Genomic DNA, 22236 nt, shown 5'->3' with positions numbered 1-22236 from the left:
CTCCATCATCATGATCTCCATCATTGTGTCTTCATGAAGTCGTCACGCCAACGATTACTTCTACTTGTATGGCTAACGCGTTTAGCAACAAAGTAAAGTAAATTACATGGCGTTATTCAATGACACGCAGGTCATGCAAAATAATAAAGACAACTCCTATGGCTCCTGCCGGTTGTCATACTCATCGACATGCAAGTCGTGATTCCTATTACAAGAATATGATCAATCTCATACATCACATATATCATTCATCACATCTTCTGGCCATATCACATCACATAGCACTTGCTGCAAAAACAAGTTAGACGTCCTCTAATTGTTGTTGCAAGTTTTTACGTGGTTTGTAGGTTTCTAGCAAGAACGTTTTCTTACCTACGTATGACCACAACGTGATTTGCCAATTTCTATTTACCCTTCATAAGGACCCTTTTCATCGAATCCGTTCCGACTAAAGTAGGAGAGACAGACACCCGCTAGCCACCTTATGCAACTAGTGCATGTCAGTCGGTGGAACCTGTCTCACGTAAGCGTACGTGTAAGGTCGGTCCGGGCCGCTTCATCCTACAATGCCGCCGAAACAAGAAACGACTAGTAGCGGCAAGAAGAATTGGCAAACTCAACGCCCACAACTGCTTTGTGTTCTACTCGTGCATAGTAACTACGCATAGGCCTGGCTCATGATGCCACTGTTGGGAATCGTAGCATAATTTTAAAATTTTCCTACGTTCACCAAGATGCATCTATGGAGTATACTAGCAACGAGGGGAAGGGAGTGCATCTACATACCCTTGTAGATCGCGAGCGGAAGCGTTCCAATGAACGTGGATGACGGAGTCGTACTCGCCGTGATCCAAATCACCGATGACCGAGTGCCGAACGGACGGCACCTCCGCGTTCAACACACGTACGGTGCAGCGACGTCTCCTCCTTCTTGATCCAGCAAGGGGGAAGGAGAGGTTGATGGAGATCCAGCAGCACGACGGCGTGGTGGTGGATGTAGCGGTTCTCCTGCAGGGCTTCGCCGAGCTTCTGCGAGAGAGAGAGAGGTGTTGCAGGGGAGGAGGGAGGCGCCCAAGGCTGTAGGTTGCTGCCCTCCCCCCTTTATATAGGCCCCTGGGGGGTGCGCCAGCCCTGGAGATGAGATCCAAAGGGGGGGGCGGCGGCCAAGTGGGGGGGAAGGGGTGCCTTGCCCCCCAAGGCAAGGGGGAAGCTCCCCCCTCCCCTAGGGTTCCCACCCCTAGGCGCAGGGGGGGGAGGCCCAAGGGGGGCGCCCTAGCCCACTAAGGGCTGGTTCCCTTCCACTTTCAGCCCACGGGGCCCTCCGGGATAGGTGGCCCCACCCGGTGGACCCCCGGGACCCTTCCGGTGGTCCCGGTACAATACCGGTAACCCCCGAAACTTTCCCGATGGCCGAAACTTGACTTCCTATATATAATTCTTCACCTCCGGACCATTCCGGAACCTCTCGTGACATCCGGGATCTCATCCGGGACTCCGAACAACTTTCGGGTTTCCGCATACATATATCTCAACAACCCTAGCGTCACCGAACCTTAAGTGTGTAGACCCTACGGGTTCGGGAGACATGCAGACATGACCGAGACGCCTCTCCGGTCAATAACCAACAGCGGGATCTGGATACCCATGTTGGCTCCCACATGTTCCACGATGATCTCATCGGATGAACCACGGTGTCGAGGATTCAATCAATCCGTATGCAATTCCCTTTGTCAATCGGTATGTTACTTGCCCGAGATTCGATCGTCGGTATCCCAATACCTTGTTCAATCTCGTTACCGGCAAGTCTCTTTACTCGTACCGCAATGCATGATCCCGTGACTAACGCCTTAGTCACATTGAGCTCATTATGATGATGCATTACCGAGTGGGCCCAGAGATACCTCTCCGTCACACGGAGTGACAAATCCCAGTCTCGATCCGTGCCAACCCAACAGACACTTTCGGAGATACCCGTAGTGCACCTTTATAGTCACCCAGTTACGTTGTGACGTTTGGCACACCCAAAGCACTCCTACGGTATCCGGGAGTTGCACGATCTCATGGTCTAAGGAAAAGATACTTGACATTGGAAAAGCTCTAGCAAACGAAACTACACGATCTTTTATGCTATGCTTAGGATTGGGTCTTGTCCATCACATCATTCTCCTAATGATGTGATCCCGTTATCAATGACATCCAATGTCCATAGTCAGGAAACCATGACTATCTGTTGATCAACGAGCTAGTCAACTAGAGGCTTACTAGGGACACGTTGTGGTCTATGTATTCACACATGTATTACGATTTCCGGACAATACAATTATAGCATGAATAATAGACAATTACCATGAACAAAGAAATATAATAATAACCATTTATTATTGCCTCTAGGGCATATTTCCAACAATTGCCGCATTTTATGATTATGAAATTAGGCAAATGGATGTCAAAACTGCATTTCTGAAAGAGGAGTTGTATATGATGCAGCCGGAAGGTTTTGTCGATCCAAAGGGAGCTAACAAAGTGTGCAAGCTCCAGCGATCCATTATGGACTAGTGCAAGCCTCTCGGAGTTGGCATAAACGCTTTGATAGTGTGATCAAAGCATATGGTTTTATACAGACTTTTGGAGAAGCCTGTATTTACAAGAAAGTGAGTGGGAGCTCTATAGCATTTCTGATATTATATGTAGATGACATATTGCTGATTGGAAATGATATAGAATTTCTGGATAGTATAAAGGGATACTTGAATAAGAGTTTTTCAATGAAGGACCTCGGTGAAGCTGCTTATATATTGGGCATCAAGATCTATAGAGATAGATCAAGACGCTTAATTGGACTTTCACAAAGCACATACCTTTACAAAGTTTTGAAGAAGTTCAAAATGGATCAAGCAAAGAAAGGTTTTTTGCCTGTGTTACAAGGTGTGAAGTTGAGTAAGACTCAATGCCCGACCACTGCAGAAGATAGAGAGAATATGAAAGATATTCCCTATGCTTCAGCCATAGGCTCTATCATGTATGCAATGCTGTGTACCAGACCTGATGTGTGCCTTGCTATAAGTTTAGCAGGGAGGTACCAAAGTAATCCAGGAGTGGATCACTGGACAGCGGTCAAGAACATCCTGAAATACCTGAAAAGGACTAAGGATATGTTTCTCGTTTATGGAGGTGACAAAGAGCTAGTCGTAAATGGTTATGTCGATGCAAGCTTTGACACTGATCCGGACGATTCTAAATCGCAAACCGGATACGTATCTACATTGAACGGTGGAGGTGTAAGTTGGTGCAATTCTAAACAAAGCGTTGTGGCGGGATCTACGTGTGAAGCGGAGTACATAGCTGCTTCGGAAGCAGCAAATGAAGGAGTCTGGATGAAGGAGTTCATATTCGATCTAGGTGTCATACCTAGTGCATCGGGTCCAATGAAAATCTTTTGTGACAATACTGGTGCAATTGCCTTAGCAAAGGAATCCAGATTTCACAAGAGAACCAAGCACATCAAGAGACGCTTCAACTCCATCCGGGATCAAGTCCAGGTGGGAGACATAGAAATTTGCAAGATACATACGGATCTGAATGTTGCAGACCCGTTGACTAAGCCTCTTCCACGAGCAAAACATGATCAACACCAAGGCTCCATGGGTGTTAGAATCATTACTGTGAAATCTAGATTATTGACTCTAGTGCAAGTGGGAGACTGAAGGAAATATGCCCTAGAGGCAATAATAAAGTTATTATTTATTTCCTTATATCATGATAAATGTTTATTATTCATGCTAGAATTGTATTAACCGGAAACATAATACTTGTGTGAATACATAGACAAACAGAGTGTCACTAGTATGCCTCTACTTGACTAGCTCGTTGATCAAAGATGGTTATGTTTCCTAGCCATTGACATGATTTGTCATTTGATTAACGGGATCACATCATTAGGAGAATGATGTGATTGACTTGACCCATTCCATTAGCTTAGCACTCGATCGTTTAGTATTATGCTATTGCTTTCTTCATGAGTTATACATGTTCCTATGACTATGAGATTATGCAACTCCCGTTTACCGGAGGAACACTTTGTGTGCTACCAAACGTCACAACGTAACTGGGTGATTATAAAGGTGCTCTACAGGTGTCTCCGAAGGTACTTGTTGGGTTGGCGTATTTAGAGATTAGGATTTGTCACTCCGATTGTCGGAGAGGTATCTCTGGGCCCACTCGGTAATGCACATCACTATAAGACTTGCAAGCATTGCAACTAATAAGTTAGTTGCGGGATGATGTATTACGGAACGAGTAAAGAGACTTGCCGGTAACGAGATTGAACTAGGTATTGAGATACCGACGATCGAATCTCGGGCAAGTAACATACCGATGACAAAAGGAACAACGTATGTTGTTATGCGGTTTGACCAATAAAGATCTTCGTAGAATATGTAGGAGCCAATATGATCATCCAGGTTCCACTATTGGTTATTGACCGAAGACGTATCTCGGTCATGTCTACATAGTTCTCGAACCCGTAGGGTCCGCATGCTTAAAGTTCGATGACGGTTACATTATGAGTTTATGTGTTTTGATGTACCGAAGGTAGTTCGGAGTCCCGGATGTGATCACGGACATGACGAGGAGTCTCAAAATGGTCGAGACATAAAGATTGATATATTGGAAGCCTATATTTGGATATCGGAAGTGTTCCGGGTGAAATCGGGATTTTTCCGGAGTACCGGGGGTTACCGGAACCCCCCCGGGGTTTAATGGGCCAAGATGGGCCTTAGTGGAGAAGAGGAGGGGCGGCCAGGGCAGGCCGCACGCCCCCTCCCCCTCTAGTCCGAATTGGACAAGGAGGGGGGGCGGCGCCCCCCTTTCCTTCCTCTCTCCCTCCTCCTTCCCCCTTCTCCTACTCCAACTAGGAAAGGAGGGAGTCCTACTCCCGGTGGAAGTAGGACTTCTCTCTGGCACGCCTCCTCCTGGCCTGCCGCCCTTCCCCCCTTGCTCCTTTATATACGGGGGCAGGGGCACCTCTAGATACAACAACAATTGATCCTTTGGATCTCTTAGCCGTGTGCGGTGCCCCCTTCCACCATAGTCCACCTCGATAATATCGTAGCGGTGCTTAGGCGAAGCCCTGCGTCGGTAGAACATCATCATCGTCACCACGCCGTCGTGCTGATGGAAATCTCCCTCAAAGCTCGGCTGGATCGGAGTTAGAGGTACGTCATCGAGCTGAACGTGTGCTGAACTCGAAGGTGCCGTACGTTCGGTACTTGATCGGTCGGATCGTGAAGACGTACGACTACATCAACCGCGTTGTGCTAACACTTCCGCTTTCGGTCTACGAGGGTACGTGGACAACACTCTCCCCTCTCGTTGCTATGCATCACCATGATCTTGCGTGTGCGTAGGAAAATTTTGAAATTACTACATTCCCCAACACTTGACAACTTCGATCGTTTCAGCCCAAAGGGGTACCCGCAGCAATCAACAATGTATTATTCTCTTTTTTGTTTTTTCTTTTCTTTCATTTGCCCATCCACAACTTTCTACATTTGTTTCCGGAAGCATGTTTAGGTGTACCTTTTTTTGGGCAGGTTTGATTGTGGGTTCTTTGTTATTCTATACGTGGAGAATCTAACAGCAAGGGGATGAAGCCATTCAACACGGTATAACCATTTTTGCTATGCAACACTAGTAGCTAAATAACATTTTTTGTTTTCCAAACACTACTTTTGTGAATATGACTCCTATCAACATCCCCCCCTCCTGTGTTTCTAATGATGTTTTTGTATTTATGCTTTTTGTATGCTCGGGACACGAGGTCATTGCTCAATTTCCGAACATTTGTTGGGGCGAAGCTATTCAAGCATCCTCAAAACACAGTCAAATCAGCCGAAGACTTCCAAAAATTGTTGAGAAGCTCATAGAAGATGCCGTTTCCGAAACAAGATCTTGCTAGTTTAGTTTTTAGGCTTTTGTGGGTCCTTGTGTGCGCTACATTCTTTTATGTAACTGAAACTACAAGTTTCTGTTAACTAGCTAGTTGTCTTTTACGGAACTCAAGCTAGAGCATGTATCATGCATGCTGGGGCATGTCCCTTTTCCCCCTCTTTTCTTGAAAATGCTGGAGCATCACCCATGCTTAGCTATCAATGTGAACTAGAGATGGATGCAGAGTTGGCAATGAAAATGACTGGCTTTTTTGCAGTTTTTTTCCTTGCTTATTGGTATATTTTTTGCTGAAACAATGAATCCTACTGGTATTATTATGTGCTCTGGGGAAACATGTTGTAGCAAGAATGCACAATGAAACCATCATGTATCACCAGTCATCTATAGAATAGCTTTTTTGAGCACTAAAAACATGGTCGCAACATGAAGCAAACGGTACATTCATGTATGTGCAGGTTCATGTATATGCCAGGGAGGACAAAATGTATAACATGAATCATGAAACAAACAACACATTCATGTGCTGGAGTAGTACTGGAAATATGGCACATACCTCAAAAAATTTCAAAAGACAAAATGTGAGCTATCTTGAGTGTCTCAAGTCCAAATATGAGATCTCTTATTTTTTTCTGTTTTAGCGTAACATACGTTTTCCAAATTGAAATAGAACCTAAATACATCATCAAGGTTGCAACAATGAAAGGAAATAATGAATGTTTTCTGCTCAAGCACAGGGAACGCAAACCATCTTTGACTAGGACCAAGAACTTCCCCCTGGCTACTTGTTTTTGGTTTATTGGGCTTTCTAGCGTGCACACACCCAAAGACCCTCTTGATCATTATTGCATCCTCTTGTTTCTGGCCTCTCTTCTGGTTGTACTTTGTACAAGATATATGTGTGCCGAACCCCAACTTGAAGGCATAGTCATTGTATAATTTCTTGGCATCCTCAATTGTGTCAAACACCATGCCAACATAGGGTGGTAGTGGCTGCGATGAAACATGCCAACTTGAAGGCATATCCATATATGTCATCTGAATCATCTTGCATCTCATCATCAACATGCAACAAACCATCTGAATATTCATGATTATCGGAAGAAAAGTTCCCTTGGACATAGCTCTCTTCCCCTTTATTCCCAGCTTCCTGGAATGAGACACATGTTTTTTTATGTAAATAGAGAGGTGTTGTTTCAGAAATTCAGGCACACAGATACATCAATTAACAGTTTTTCAGCTTCATGTGCACACAAAAATCTTCACTCAATGTGGCCTTTTCTCACATAAGCATACACATTCAAAATTGTATCACAGTGATAGATTTTACTTTCTTCATCAAATAGGTTGATAAATAACAAGTAACAGAGGGGATCATGTTGCACAGATAGAAGAAGCAGACAGGTGTGTGGGGATGTGCTTTGGTTCCACTCACACACATGAAACAAAATTGATTTTCTAGCTGCCACACACATGAAACAAAATAGGAATTCTAGCTAAAGAATAATGACAATTTCGATGGACGTTGGTCTATGATGTTTAACATGATTATCGAGAGCCTCAATTTGAGAGAAACTGAGCTCATCAGTAGACAGTTTACATGGGCCAACTCGTTACCTGTTCCGACTTATGAAAAGCTGGATAGGGTACTTGCTAGTGTGGAGTGGGAACAAAAATATCCGTTGGTGTCGGTTCATGCGATGTAGAGAGCGATCTCGGATCATACACCACTCTTTTTAGATTCGGGCGAGGCTACCCATGTGGCAAATAAAAATATCTTCTCCTTCGAGCAAAGCTGGTTTGAGCGAGAAGGATTTATGGAGATGATTGCACGCGAATGGGCTAAGCCGGTTACGGGAAGGACACATGTCGAGAGATGGCAGAATAAAATTAGACACCTCCGACAATTTCTGAGAGGTTGGGTCAAGAATGAGAGTGGGATTTATAAGCAGAAAAAAGAACGTCTAACTCAACTCATCGAGGCACTAGATGTAAAGGCTGAAACCACTCTTCTTTCTGTTAATGAGAATCGAACCAAGTCCGAGGCTGAGCAAGGCCTACGTGCTCTCCTGAGAGAGGAGGAACTCAAGTGGGCGTTGCGTGCGAAAACGCTTAAAGTTGTCCAAGGGGACGAAAACACACAGTTCTTCCATATGGTTGCAAATGGTAAACATAGGAAGAAGAAGATCATACAGCTTGAACAGGACGAGGGGACAATAGTGGGGCATGAAATCTGAAAGCGTATATTTCCAATTATTATAAAAGCCTTTTTGGACCCCCGAATACATCCACGGTGTCTCTTGATGAGTCTGTGATTGATGATATACCTCAATTATAGGCAGCAGAGAACGATGTTCTCTCTGCACTGTTTACTGAAAAAAGAAGTTCATCTGGCCATAACCCAAATGAAGCCGAATAAAGCACCGGGACCAGATGGGTTTCCAGCTGAATTCTATAAGAAATGTTGGCATATCATTAAAGATGATCTGATGCCTATGTTTCACGATTTTTTCGATGGCCATTTGGAGTTGTTTCACCTCAACTTTGGTACGATAACGTTGTTACCTAAGAAGAATGAGGCGGTCCGGATCGAACAATTCCGACCCATTTGCCTGCTGAATGTGAGTTTTAAAATTTTCACAAAGGTAGGAACCAATAGATTGACACAAATTGCTCACTCAGTGGTTCAACCTAGTCAGACAGCTTTCATGCCTGGACGACACATACTAGAAGGAGTGGTTGTCTTACATGAAACACTCCATGAGATTCACTCGAAGAAACTAGACGGGGTTATCTTAAAAGTGGATTTCGAGAAGGCTTATGATAAAGTAAAATGGCCTTTTCTTCAGCAGGCAATGCGCATGAAGGGTTTTAGTGAAACCTGGAGGAACCAGGTGGATACTCAAGTCCAGAAAAGGTAGTGTCGGAATTAAGGTGAACGATGACATCGGTCACTACTTCCAGACGCATAAGGGGTTGAGACAAGGGGATTCCATGTCACCTCTTCTGTTCAATATTGTGGCAGATATGTTGGCCGTCATTATTGGCAGGGCCAAGCAACATGGCCATGTAGAGGGTCTAGTTCCTCATCTGGTTGATGGAGGGGTGTCCATTCTACAATATGCTGATGACACTATTCTTTTCATGGAACATGACATGGCTAAGGCACGTAACATGAAACTTATCTTATGTCTATTCGAACAATTGTCTGGCTTAAAAATCAATTTTCATAAGAGCGAGGTGTTCTGTTTTGGAAAGGCCAAAGACGAGGAACATACTTACAGACAATTGTTTGGATGTGAATTAGGTGCTTTACCATTCAGTTACTTGGGTATTCTGATTCATCACCGTAAGCTATCCAATAAAGAATGGAAATGTATTGAAGAACGAATTGAAAAAAAACTCAGCTGCTGGAAGGGCAAGCTGATGTCATATGGAGGTCGACTAGTTTTGATTAGCTCAGTATTGACTAGCATGCCAATGTTTTTACTTTCGTTCTTCGAAATTCCGAAAGGGGTCCGAAAGCGACTTGATTTTTTTAGATCTCGTTTCTTTTGGCAGTTTGATGAGGCCAAGAGGAAATACCGTCTCGCGCGATGGAATATCCTTTGTCGACCTAAAGACCAAGGGGACCTCGGTATTGAGAACTTGTAGATTAAGAATAAATGCCTTATGAGCAAATGGTTGTACAGGTTAGAGACAGAGCCGGAGGGCATGTGGTCTCAAATCCTGCGCAATAAGTATTTGCACTCGAAAACGCTAGCCCAGGCTACCATCAGACCGACTGATTCGCCGTTCTGGAAGGGACTTATGAGAATGAAGGATATGTTCTTTCGTAGGGTCAAATTCTTGGTTGGCAACGGGATGTCAATAAGATTTTGGGAGGATACGTGGTTAGGAGAGACACCTCTGGCCTTACAATATCCTACCCTTTACAATATTGTGCAATGTAAGAAAGATTACGTAGGTATCATCCTTCAAACTATTCCCTTGAACATCCAGTTCAGACGTACGTTAGTGGGTGAGAGATTGACAACCTAGATGCACTTGGTTAGGAGATTGATTGAAGTTCAACTCCCGACATGCCAGATTCAACACAATGGAAGTTAACTAAAAATGGGATATTTACGGTGAAATCCTTTTATATGGATCTGATTAATTTTGGCCCCATCTCAAGGTCACTTCATATATGGAAGGTTAAGGCTCCTTTGCGGATTAAAATATTTATGTGGTTTGTCCACAAGCAAGTAATACTCATAAAGGACAACTTACTTAAGAGGCGATGGGTAGGCAACTCGCGGTGTTGTTTTTGTGCTCAGGATGAGACAATACAACATTTATTCCTTGAATGCCCACTTGCCAAATTACTTTGGAGAACGATTCATATAGCTTTTAATATCAATCCTCCAGTAGATATTGCGTCTTTGTTTGGGACGTGGTTAGCTGGGTTGAACAGATCACGTCAGCTCGTATTCGGATTGGAATATGTGCGTTACTATGGGCTATATGGAACTGCAGAAATGATATGATTTTTAACAGACAACACAACTTAACTTTTTTGCAGGTTATCTTCAGAGCTACAACTTGGATCCGTATGTGGTCCTTACTCACTCCTATGGACTCCAGGGAGCCTTTGGTTACTGGGTGCAACCAATGGGAGATGGTGGCTCGGGTTATATTCAACCAGTTCGGATGGCGTTTTCATAACAGGATAGGAGTCTAGAGAGCTTATCCTTATTATTACCGTATCGGTTGTCTTTGTCCGCTTGTAATTTTCCGGTTTATGCACTTTGTTTTGCTCCGTTTGCGAGCTGTAAGACCTTTATGATGATACTTTCTGGATTTTTAATAAGAGGGCCGCATGCATCATCATGATGCAGAGGCCGGGGGTATACCTCCATTTCCAAAAAAAACTATGTTTCTGATACACAGGTTTTTCATGAGTTTCAGAGACAGACAAGTGTTCATGTTTTTCAGAGTCAGGAACTCACCCCGCTACCCTAATGTGATCTGGTGGAAGCTGTTTCAGGAAACACAACCGGGGAGGTTGTGAATCGGGATGATACTCCAGCTCGCGCAGGACCCCCCCCCCCCCCCCCCGGCAGCGGTCGGGTATGAGAACGTTGGCCGCGGCTGTCCCCGAAGCAGCGGCCCCCGACAAGCTCGATCTGTGTCGGATCCCAGCATCTGCCTCGTGATGTGATGCGCCATGTTGTTGCAAGTTTTGGCGCTGCAGGACTAGCTGGCCCGCGCCGGCGGCACACACACTCACCGACATGTTATTGACTTATTAAATAAAATTATATCTTTTGGTAAGACAATATTATTAAATAAAATCCTATTAGAATATTTATGTAATACTACCTTGCAACCACGGTCAATTATCTAGTGTAAAAAATATATAATATCATCCAACTTTAAAACACGTAATGTGTTGTCGTCTGCTCGTTCTTTGTTACGTCATTTCTCTACTTCCTTCCACTTTTGAATTTTCCCTCTCATCTTTGGTCATTTCTAAAAAAGATTCTTAAAACCACCTCAACTTGCCAACATCTTACTGGCTTACCAAAAAATCATATTTTCTTTTGGTAAGCTGATATTATCAAAAAACATCTATATCTCCATTGCAACGCACCAATTATCAAGTCGTGTAAAAAACTGGAAATGACAACATGCACAATGGCGGTAAGTGTTATTCTGCTCCCGAGCTCAAATGAGCTCGGATGAATAGTAAAAATCGAAAGAAAATGAAAATATTCAAAAAATTCTGCTTTTTTGTGGTAACCTTTGACAATTGTTTTATATGCTTCAAAATTTTGGTCACAGAATGAAATTCATTGAAGTCATGAAAAAAATCAGTACTCCAAAATGCTTTCAAAAATAGCATTTTTGGAGTATCAATTTTTTTTTGCCATGAGTTCCAGGAATGTTCATTCATGATAAATTTTTGCAAGCACATAGAACATTTGTCAAATGTTACAACAAAAAAATAGATTTTTTAAAATTGTTTTACTATTTTTCTCGATTTTACTGTTCACCGGGAGCATTTGAGCTCAGGTACAAATACCCCACGTCCCACAATGGCAACCTTTTTGTGGGATTCAAAGGAGTTTTACTTCATGATAATAATCAGCTTATAGACGGCCTTTACAATATTAGAAATAAATTTCGGGTGGAGTGGGGTGGGGGGGGGGGGGGCTGACGGTGGACAATGATAGCTATTCATTCTTTCTTCCTATTTGAGGTTCACATCTTCTCTTGTGTGTCTGTACCCTAATGAATGGTGCGATCATTCCATACAAGAAGCGGAGGCACATATCTCCACACCACTCTTCATTATGGGCCACGTCTTGCTGCTTTTTTCTTGTGATTCGGTTGTTATGTTAGTTGGGTGATGTGTAATGGGAAGATTGTTTTTGGGCCCCAACTTGGTATAGTTTTTTGGAACTTGTGGGAACATGTTCTTATTCATTGATGGGTTTTTGGTTTACATGACCAATTGCAGCGAGCGCCTATCAAAAAGCACTGAGATTTTGGTATATTATTAGCAATTTAATTTTTTTTTGGTTGATATAGTTTAATGTAGTTTAGAGTTTAGGGATTTGTTCAAGATAGCTAATAATAGGATTCTTAATAATGGAATTAATTCTTTACATACTACTTTGTGTACCTTCTTTATTATTCCTTGCGCAGTTGTGAAATTAGCACAAATTCCCTTTTTAGATAGTGGAGGAATGTGAGGCAGACCAGCATACACCTAGCTCAACGAGAAAGACATAGGAAGACAATGCAGAGTAGTGGAAGGGAGATGGGACACGCCCCCCCTTCAACGTCCAACCAACAAAACAACCCCCCCTGTACACCTGTAGCGCCAACAGATAGTGGCGGAGACCAGCGGTGGTGGCAGGGTTATTCCCTACACTACCTACAACCCACGTCCCACCATCGGGAAGACGTTATACACAAATAGCTAGACGCACTCGACACATACATGGCAGGTGGATCCAACGGGCCTGCACGGGCCATCCACCAACCAGCAACCAGGTTCTACCCCGTACCTCTAGCCTCGATCAACCACATAGCTTTATTTCTAGGGCGTTTAGTAGTTGCAAAGATACATCGACATTGCATCCCATGATCTGTCAAAATCTTTTGTAACCTCTCTAGGAGGGCGGCCCATGCATTGAGCGGGATGAAAGTAATAGGTGCATATTTTGAACACTGGGCATACATGTGACACATGTCAAAGGTCCATGTTGGCCAAACTTGTCTGCCCCGAAAATTAACACAGGGGTAAATGATCCATAAAATGGAAAATTTCTTGCTTCACAAAAGAAAAACATGGTGCGTCTAGTAACACAATATAAAAATATATAACTTTTTTGCAAAAATGTAGTAAATTACAAATTTGGGTAGTAAAAAAATTATGTTGCAGATTACTACATTTTATACATTATTTTACTAGATTTTGTATATAGCGTTACTAGGAGGTGTAGTGTAAGCTATCTACACTCATGCTTACAATAGCGTAACCCTATATATATATAGAACACTTCTAGGCATCACCATGTTAGCTCATACATGTGTGTTTTCATATAGAAAATATATGCATAGTTCTACATTAAGGACAGTATAATCGAGCCTAAAGCGAGCTCTCTCAGCGATTTGCGTTTTTAACCGTCCATTTTCGTGATTTGAATATTTCTGGCCGTCAGATTTCGCGTGTACAGCCATCTCTCCCGCACTGGCCCAGCTGTCCCGTGGGCTGCTGCTCCAGAGGCTGAAACGAAGCTTTCTGGTTAACTGGGCCGTCGGCCAGCCCACAAGACAACTGCGCTTCGGTTAAAGAAGGTCCATCCACGAAGGATACTTGCCTAAAAAAACCGACGAGGGATACAGGTAAGCCCGTGCCCCGATCACCTCCGCCTCCCGGATCCGAGCCGCGCCCCAATCTCCACCGCCTCCTGTCTCTGAGCTCCGATTTGATCCACCGCGTGTACGAGAGGCGGCTCGGAATGTGGGCCGGAGGGCGAGGCGGTGCCTCTTGAAGCAGTGGCGAGCGACCGACCTAGCGCGGGCCTCACCGGCCGATGCGGAGAGTTCATCCGTCGTGTTTTTAAGGCGAGGAGTCGAGCAGTTTTCCGTTTCATTTAGGAATTAATGGCAGCCGAGGGAGCACCGTGGCGGCGGATGGTAGAGGTCCGTCGCTCCATATCTTCTCCCCTTCTTCCTCCTCCGGCAATACAAGATCCATCAGCCATTCTTCTCCCCTAGGCTGCTGCTATCTGCATAATTTCCCTCCCCTGCTACCTTCTCCCTCTGATTAGTTCGACTCATCCTAAATCTGTCTTTTCTTCTCCTTTTTGCTGCAGGTTGTGGTATTTTGGTTTGGGGACTATTGGAGGCTGGTTCTGGAATTTTTCAGGAAGAGGAATTCATGAGCCGGCTAGATTTTTTTTGAGAAAAGGCGTATTGCCATCTTACATCGCCCCAAGGGCAGGATTACACTCGTTTGCTAGAACCTCTCGTAGGTCATATGGGACATCTGCTACATACATAGCATCCCCTGTCCTCCTTGCATATGCGGCCATTTCATGAGCCAATTTGTTCCTGTTTCGTTTGACTGTGCTGATTGACACCTCTTCAAAACTATGCATAAGGTATCTCACGTCAGTAATCAAAGGGAATAGTGAGGAGAGATTAGCATCTTTGCTCTTCAGCAGTGTGGCTGCATTTGCACAGTCCGTCTCGATACATAGCTTCCCCCAATAGCGCTTCCTTAATTCTGCTAAACCATAGAGGATGGCGGCCATTTCAGCTTCCTCGGACGAGCTGCATGGAGTCAGTTTTTTACAGATGGACAGAGCAACACGTCTGTTACAATCTCTGACAACAATGCCTGCATAAGTCTCTCCAGTACTAATTAAGAATGATGCGTCGCTGTTTAATTTCCAGGTCCCGCTGTCTGGCGGCAGCCACCACTCAGTCTCGTCAGCGTTTTCTGATAGTGTGGCATTATTGGGGCTGTTGCTTCTGCTTGTGATTGAACTGTCAGCCATGGGAGCAGTAATCCCAGCGAAGATCGGCTTTTTCCTTTTAACTCTTGCAGATAGAGCCTGACTACAGCAAGAGTATACATCCATATTGGAGGCCTGCATATTTGCCTCCGGATCGTTGTTGCCCATGTATGCAACGCCCAGCTCATTGTGGTATTTGACTAAAAATTGGACTGAAGCCCCAATCGTCGCTCTTCCTTTTGCATGAATGCAGTCCTCACGTAGCCACCATGCGCGCCACAGCAAGAGCATGATTTTCTGCCGTACGTCCATACTGCATGTGTCCAGCAGCAGTTGTAGCCAATCCACCCCTGTATATTTGAACTTCTCTTCTGCCGGTAGGTCCCAGACCTTTCTCATCTCCATGCGGAGCGCCCTGGCCTTGGTGCATGCGACCGTAGCATGGTACTCGTCCTCTGTTTCCTTTTCACATATATTACAAATGTTGTCAATCTCCAGTGTTCTTTTCCATTTGTTTTTCTTTGTGGCCAAAGTTTCAGTTGCTACTCGCCACCCAAAAATGCGAATTTTCTCAGGGCATTTGGATTTCTAAATTAAGTCCCAAATACTTCTATTGTCGGCTTCGCATACTGAACTTGATGCATCAGCCCCCACTAGCTGTTTAAGCTGGAATCCCAGTTTGTAAGCACTCCGGACAGTGAATATACCATTTTTCTCACTATGCCAGGCCACACAATCCTCAGCGCTGGTGTTGGGCAATTTAATTTTGCATATTTCTTCTGCATCAAACCCATGGAACAGATCCTTCATAAGGTTAACATTCCATTCATTGCCGTCAGAGGTTAGAAGCTGGTTAACCCATCTCAAACGTGACCGTCTCTTGAAAGTGGCCACTTTCAGTCCGCTTTTCCTGGGTATCCATTGATCCCTTTGGATCTGAATCCTTTTTCCATTACCGACTCTCCAGATTAGACCTTTTTTGAGGAGCTCCAGTCCGTGCTCAATACCTTTCCATGCTTGAGAGGCGTCCGAAGCAAAGGATGTGTCAAGGAGTTCCCCATTTGGGTAATATTTTGATTTTAATACCCTCGCACACAGGCTCTTAGGTCGTTGTAGCAACCTCCATCCCTGTCTTGCTAGAAGTGCTTGATTAAAAATTTGCATGTCCCGAAAGCCAATTCCTCCTGCCCTTTTTGGTTTCACCAGTTGGTCCCATGCCGTCCAGTGGACTTTCCTACGCCCTTCCTCCTCACCCCACCAGAATTCTCTGATTAATCGCTCGTATTTGTCACAGAAGCCGACCGAGAGTTTGAATACTCCCATTGTGAAGACCGGAAGGGATTGCACTATGGATTTGACATGGACTTCTTTCGCCGCAAAAGACATGAATCTTCCATCCCAGTCGCTACATCTCTTCATAAATCTGTCCATGATCGGTTGGAAGTTAGCATCTTTCATTCTTCCTTCTGGTGTAGGTAGCCCAAGGTATTTGCTCTCAAAGGTTGATGTGTCAATAGCCAATATACTTTTAATTTCCTTTTGCACTTCAGGTGGGCAGTGTTCACTGAATAAGATTGAGCATTTGCTATTGCTTAGAAGCTGCCCTGTACATCTCTGAAACAATGCCAATGCATCCTTCACTGCAAGAGCTTGCTCTGTAGTAGCCTTGAAGAAGACAAGGCTATCATCCGCAAATAACAGGTTTGAAATTCCGGGGCTGTTACGTGCAACTTCCACTGGTGTAATACTTCCTCCCAACACTGCTTTCTTGAAGATATTTGCTAGTCCATCCGCCACACAGAGGAATAGGTAAGGGCTCAAGGGGTCACCCTGTCTAAGCCCCTTCGAAGGTGTGAATGGTTCAAGAACTTCCCCATTCATTCTCACTGAGAATCTCACTGAAGTTACACATTTCATCACCCAATTAATCCAAACTGGACTGAAACCAATCTTCTCCAGAGCACCACGCAGGTAGTTCCAATCCACTCTATCATAGGCCTTTGCAAGATCCAACTTATATGCACAGTGGGTATTGTGTGGGTTTTTGCTATGTTGAATCTTGTGGAAACATTCGAATGCGATGATAGCATTATCAGTAATCAGCCTGCCCGGAATAAAAGCACTTTGGGTTTCTGAGATTAACTCATCTAGGTAGGGGCGGAGTCGGTTGACCAAACACTTGGATATGACTTTGTAGATTACGTTACATAGACTAATTGGCCTGAAGTCTTTGAGACTTTGTGGATTCTTCCTTTCGGGATGAGTACAATGACCGTGTCATTGATACCTTCAGGCATGATGCCATCCTCAAAAAATTTCAGAACCGCTTCTATAACATCCTTCTTGATTGTACTCCAGTTTCGCTGGAAGAACCGAGCCGGAAAACCGTCTTGACCCAGTGCTTTTAGAGGGCCTATCTGAAACAAGGCATCGCTCACTTCTTTCTCTGAATTTTTTTCCGTGAGTTTTATGTTCATATCATCTTGGATTGATCGGGGTAGCAGCTCAATCAATTCAAATGGAACGACCTCTTCATCTTTTGTATACAGTTTTTTAAAGAAGTCTGTTGCCATAGCATTCAGCTCAGTCTTCTTTTCAATCCAGGTTCCCTCCTCATTCTTCAACTTTCTTATTTGATTTTTCTTTTGCTGCCAAGTGGATTTTTTGTGGAAATATCTTGTGTTTTGATCACCTTCTTTTATCCAAGTCGCTCGTGATCGTTGTTTCCACATAAGTTCCTCTCTGACTAGTAGCTCATCCAACTCACCGGACACCTTTTTTATGCGTTGTGTGTTCTCTTCAGAGTTGGCCTTCTCATACAGTACTTTCAGTTCCTTCCGCTTCCTGTCAATACAACCAGATACAGAGCCAAAGTCCTTTTTAGACCAATTCTGTAATGATTTTTGAACCCCTTTGAGCTTCTCTGCTACTGTAGCTAGTAAGGCGCCTGACATGTTTTCTTCCCAAGCTTCTTTTATTGCACTGTCCAGAGAGGGAACTCGCTCCCACATCGTTTCATACCGAAACAAGCAGGTTTTCTGGTGGTGTCTTCAGTTCCCAACGACAGTAATAAGGGAAAATGATCCGATCGGGATGTTGTGACGTGGAGTACACTTGCGTTTTGAAACAACTCGGACCATTCAGGTGATGCCACTCCCCTATCCAGCCTAGCTCGGATGTTCTTTCGTCCTTGTTGCTTGTTATCGTAAGTCCATTCAGGACCATGGTAACCCAGATCATGAAGATTACAGTATGCCAGTACATCTCTGAAATTGCCCATATACCTTTCAGATCTTTTTGCTGCAGAGAAATGTTCACTTTGCCATAATGTTTCATTGAAGTCTCCTATCATCATCCACGGCTCAATCGATTTTGGTTTTATTCTTTTCAGCAGGTTCCACATGTTATGCCTCTCATGTGCTCTAGGCTCGCCGTACACAAAGGTACCCCGCCACATCGGGCCATGGGGATCCATACGCATATGCACATCAATATACCTCAAACCATAGGAGAGTAATTTTATTTCAACACTTTCATCCCAAAACAGGGCTATACCAGCACCTTTTCCCATGCCATCGTGGGTGATGCAGTTTTTTAGGCCCAGCCTCCATCTTATTCTTTTGACGCTCTCCTCACACTGCCGCGTCTCAGAGATGAACACGGCAGAGGGGCGGTACGTGCGCACTAGGCACACAAGCTCACGAACTGTCCCGGGGTGGCCCAGTCCCCGGCAGTTCCAACATAGGATCGTCATTCCTCCTGACGGGCGCTCTCCGTCGCGCCCGTCAGTTCCCCGGCAGCCCCAATACCGGTAGCTTCCTTACCACCTATCTCTCCTACAGCTCTCTCATCCTCTTCCTCTACAACAGCTCTCTGTTTCTTACACATGTCCCCTGTTACATCAGACGCACTAGCCATAGCCCCAGTAGATGTGGCCATGTCACCCGTGCCTCTTTTTCCTAGAACTGAATTTGTCTCCCCTGGTTCCTTTCTTTCCTTGAGCTGCTAATATATTTTGCCTTGGTTTTGAGACCTGTTTCTTTTGGTGCCTGCAACTTCCCTGACTTTGTCTCCGTCTCTACTGAGTTAACAGTAGCAGCGACAGGAGAGGCCTTAACAGAGTCGGGCTCGAAACCCGGCGGGTAGGGAGGGGTTGTTGCATCCTCGATGGTGTGTGCGAGCGGGGTTTTGTCGATGTCGCCCCCCGCCCCTGTACCCGGTGGTGTAGATGGCGAGGTGTCCGCGTCAGCCATGGCTATGGTTGGAGTAGAAGCCGTGGTCAGCGCGGGTTTCGCCGGAGCCATCTTTGTGTTCTCGCCGATGCTCGTCTTCCTGGTGCCTTCATTTCCAGTGTCTTCGCTCACTCTAAGCGCGCTAACCGCTGCGATTGCCGCTTGTACAGCCGGGTCCAGCAGCACATCATCTGGAATATCCCTGCATCTTACCATCTCCTGTGATCGAGCATGCATCACCTTCTTGTCTCTGCCTAGCTTCTCCCAAGCCAATTTGGCCGGGGCTGTCCACGCCTCCCCGTCCAACTCAGACCCAAAGTGCAGGAAGCGTCTGGCACTACAAGCGTCTGGTACCACGAAGCCGCACTTGTTTTTGCTTGATTTATAGGGCGATGCTCTCATCGCCCCCGTGAACCTCTCTGCTTGATCATCCGTCGGCAGCCCGCAGTCCCTTTCCCCATGACCTATGTGCCCACAGTACATACAAAATCGTGGGGCTCTCTCATACTTGACCTCTAGGTCCATATGCTCTTTCTCCCCTAACTCTCTAGGACTGATCTCACGCAGGAGAGGAGTGTTTACATTATGTTCAACTCTTACACGAAGAAATTCAGAGAAAATATTCCCAAACTTATCCGCATCTACCCTGAGAACTTTTCCCAAGAGGCCACCTAGCTTCCACCCGATCTCTTCTGACAGCATGAGAGGTGGCACATCATAGATGCGTGCCCAGATTGGCATGACGTTCACCGGTACGTCCGACGCCTTGCCCTGTCCATCAAAGGGAACAATGAGGAATGCATCCTTACGGTGTGTCCATGGGCCGTTTTCCAGGACGTGCCGACGATCGCCCTCACGCTCGAATTCGAGCATGAAGCGGTTGTTGCGGAGAGGTGTGTAGTCGAGCCGTCCGCGCAGCCCCCACTTGCTCTTCAGTTCACCGAACAGCCCCGCCGTGCTGAAGGGGAGCACGGAGAAGAAGTACCCCACCGCGAGCCATCGGGTACTCATGGCAGCCCTTGCCCTTGTTAGATCGAGTTCGATCGTTGGGGCACCGCGCCGCTCAGTTGGCGCTGATGTTGGGCCTGAGGTGGGGGGCGGCAAAGCACTGCCCCTCCTCCCGCCATGCGAGGTAGTCCCTCGCTCCATCCTATTTGCAATGGTACCAATCAGGCTATTAGGCGTGAGCTCCATCTCAATCCTATAAATATGTTTTCTTTTCTTTGGTAGGATCTTTTTTACATTAGCCAAGGAGAAGCCCAGGCTGCGCGGCGCGAGCACTAGCCCCACGTTCGGCCCTGCCTCTGGGCGCAGTCAATGAGCTCGCCCTTGCTGCAACTCTTGTGCTTAGCATATATATCCTCGGTATCAAAATTCTGTCCAAAAGGTACATACTATCCTGTATCGTATTTTCTCTAATCTAATTCATTTAATCTTAAGAATTTTGAAGGTCTCGCAGAAGGAAAGGATATCCCACTTCATATTGAATCAATAACCATTAATATTTATATTAAATGATTTATGCTATTGCAGTTAAATTTGTGCAGCTTTTAAATTTCCATACACACGCTCCTTTATGTAACTCCAACTAGGGTGCAGATCATTTTTACTAAATTAATATATGAATTACTTTTTTTTCCATATTTTGTAATCTTAGAGTTGGAAGTAGTTCGGTCGTTCCTAAAGAGCAGACTAATTCACATATGTTTCATTTAGTGATATTCATATATCATTTATGTTTGCGACACCAAATAAGATAACAAGGGATCATTATTTTGCGGGTCAAGAAAATCCTTAGGAGGTAACGTCATGGGAGAAAAACCATAACTAGAATATTTATGTTACCTTCTTGGAGGTTTTCTCAAACCATTCAATACTCATGAAATTAATCTCAACTATTCATCTTTCATGCTTTAATCAGATGAATTGACCGTAGATTCAAATTTGAAAAAGATTATACTTTGAATTCAAATAAGTTTTAATAGAAGCTTTAAATAAGTGGAAACTTAATTTTTTATAACTTTTATACTATGAAACCAAATTTAATAATTCTTTTTGCTTTATTTTCCATATGTTTAAATTTAAATTTTGGAATTATTTTAAAACATATATGAACTTTAGGAAATTCAAAATTAAATTGAACTCAAATTCAACTTAAATAAAATTTATACTCAAATTCATAAATCCAAATAAAATGAAACCTTTTGCAAATAAATTCATGAGGAACCTTGATAAAGTTTGAACTCATTTGAACTTGACCCCAAATTTTCCAATTTAAACTCAAATTTAATTGAAGTTCAAAGTAGAAATTATTCAAGCGAGTTTAAGTCCTAATTCTAAGTCCAAATTGAATTTCAACCCAAACTTTGACTATGAATTCAGGTAATTAAATTATTTGAACCTAATTTAAATTCAAACATAAATTGAATATTCAAACCTATTAAAATTCAAATATTAAATTCAATTGGAAAGTAAACCAAGTTTAATTATGAAATCATTTTGAAATCAAATTTAAACTTATAAATGAATTCCAATTTGAAACCAAACTAAGTCAAGTATGCAATTCAGGTTGTAATTGAAATTCATTTCAATTAAGCATTAACACATACACCATTTGAAGAGGATTCAAATGCACTTAAACCAAAATCTAATACACTAGTAGTATGTTTGCTGGATTCTTATTTGTCACTCATCCACGTATTCCCTTTGAACGAATGTTGTTCTTATGTATGAGTTATTTCAACATTTAGATTGCGAGGAGTGCAACCCCTGTGAGTGTGAAGAGTCAACAATGCACCAGTGACATCAACAAACAAGGCAAGTTTCACCCATGCATGAAATTTTAGCCTGTGCATGACTTTTTCGATTGGTGCAATCTATGCTCTGCAGAGATATGTATAGACAGTAGTCCTCAAAGGTGAATATTGGCCCAAAATCTATTATGCATCTAGATCTTAGCAAAAGTGCTTAACAATCGTTATCGAGGTGCATCTTGGCAAGGAAGATGCCGGCCTGTGGGTCAATGAAACATTATATTTGTA

General features: G+C 44.0%; 1 long non-coding RNA gene across 1 annotated transcript; it reads left to right on the top strand.

Annotated features, from left to right (window-relative positions):
- The first annotated feature begins 13828 nt into the window (after nucleotides 1-13828).
- Nucleotides 13829-14668, top strand: LOC123169814 (uncharacterized). The gene is made up of 2 exons (XR_006484956.1): nucleotides 13829-14145; nucleotides 14319-14668. It is a non-coding gene; the product is annotated as an uncharacterized lncRNA (long non-coding RNA).
- Nucleotides 14669-22236: the final 7568 nt, after the last annotated feature.

This window comes from Triticum aestivum, chromosome 7D (assembly GCF_018294505.1).
Source record: "Triticum aestivum cultivar Chinese Spring chromosome 7D, IWGSC CS RefSeq v2.1, whole genome shotgun sequence".
Taxonomy (NCBI): domain Eukaryota; kingdom Viridiplantae; phylum Streptophyta; class Magnoliopsida; order Poales; family Poaceae; genus Triticum; species Triticum aestivum.
This window is presented reverse-complemented; position numbering and strand designations above follow the sequence as displayed.